Here is a 1922-nt window from a genome sequence, read left to right as displayed (position 1 = left end):
CAATAAAGCAGAAATAGATGTGTTTCTGGAACTCTCTTGCTTTTTCCATGATCCAGCGGATGTTGGCAATTTGATCTCTGGTTCCTCTGCCTTTTCTAAAACCAGCTTGAATATCTGGAAGTTCACGCTTCATGTATTGCTGAAGCCTGGCTTGGAGAATTTTGAGCATTACTTTACTAGCATGTGAGATGAGTGCAATTGTGCGGTAGTTTGAGCATTCTTTGGCATTGCCTTTCTTTGGGACTGGAATGAAAACTGACCTTTTCCAGTCCTGTGGCCACTGCTGAGTTTTCCAAATTTGCTGGCATATTGAGTGTAGCACGTTCACAGCATCTTCTTTCAGGATTTGAAATAGCTCAACTGGAATTCCATCACCTCCACTAGCTTTGTTTGTAGTGATGCTTTCTAAGGCCCACTTGACTTCACATTCCAGGATGTCTGGCTCAAGGTGAGTGATCACACCATTGTGATTATCTTGATTGTGATCTTTTTTGTACAGTTCTTCTGTGTATTCTTGCCACCTCTTCTTAATAGCTTTTGCTTCTGTTAGGTCCATACCATTTCTGTCCTTTATCGAGCTCATTTTTGCATGAAATGTTCCCTTGGTATGTCAATTCTCTTGAGGAGATCTCTAGTCTTTTCCATTCTGTTGTTTTCCTCTATTTCTTTGCATTGATTGCTGAGGAAGGCTTTCTTATCTCTCCTTGCTATTCTTTGGAACTCTGCATTCAGACGCTTATATCTTTTCTTTTCTCCTTTGTTTTTCACTACACTTCTTTTCATAGCTATTTGTAAGGCCTCCCCAGACAGCCATTTTGCTTTTTTGCATTTCTTTTCCATGGGGATGGTCTTGATCCCTGTCTCCTGTACAATATCACGAACCTTCGTCCATAGTTCATCAGGCATTCTATCAGATCTAGTCCCTTAAATCTATTTCTCACTTCCACTTTATAGTCATAAGGGACAGAATGTGGTCCACTGGAGAAGGGAATGGCAAACCACTGCAGTATTCTTGTCTTGAGAACCCCATGAACAGTATGAAAAGGCAAAAAGATAGGACACTGAAAGAGGAACTCCCCAGGTCAGTAGGTGCCTAATATGCTACTGGAGATCAGTGGAGAAATAACTCCAAGAAGAATGAAGGGATGGAGCCAAAGTAAAAGCAATACCCAGTTGTGGATGTGACTGGTGATAGAAGCAAGGTCTGATGCTGTAAAGAGCAATATTGCATAGGAACCTGGAATGTTAGGTCCATGAATCAAGGCAAATTGGAAGTGGTCAAACAGGAGATGGCAAGAGTGAACGTTGACATTCTAGAAATCTAGGGAATGTTCCTAGGGAATGTCCCTAGAAAATCTAGGGAACTAAAATGAACTGGAATGGGTGAATTTAACTCAGATGACCATTATATCTACTACTGTGGGCAGGAATCCCACAGAAGAAATGGAATAGCCATCATGGTCAACAAACGAGTCCAAAATGCACTACTTGGATGCAATCTCAAAAATGACAGAATGATCTCTGTTCGTTTCCAAGGCAAACCATTCATTATCACAGTATTCCAAGTCTATGCCCCAACCAGTAACGCTGAAGAAGCTGAAGTTGAATGGTTCTATGAAGACCTACAAGACCTTTTAGAACTAACACCCAAAAAAGATGTCCTTTTCATTATAGGGGACGGGAATGCAAAAGTAGGAAGTCAAGAAACACCTGGGGTAACATGCAAATTTGGCCTTGGAATATGGAATGAAGCAGGGCAAAGGCTAATAGAGTTTTGCCAAGAGAATGCACTGGTCATAGCAAACACCCTCTTCCAACAACACAAGAGAAGACTCTACACATGGACATCACCAGATGGTCAACACTGAAATCAGATTGATTATATTCTTTGCAGCCAAAGATGGAGAAGCTCTATACAGTCA

This window comes from Bison bison, unplaced genomic scaffold (genome assembly GCF_000754665.1).
Source record: "Bison bison bison isolate TAMUID 2011002044 unplaced genomic scaffold, Bison_UMD1.0 scf7180017864239, whole genome shotgun sequence".
In the NCBI taxonomy this organism is placed as follows: Eukaryota; Metazoa; Chordata; class Mammalia; order Artiodactyla; family Bovidae; genus Bison; species Bison bison.
This window is presented reverse-complemented; position numbering follows the sequence as displayed.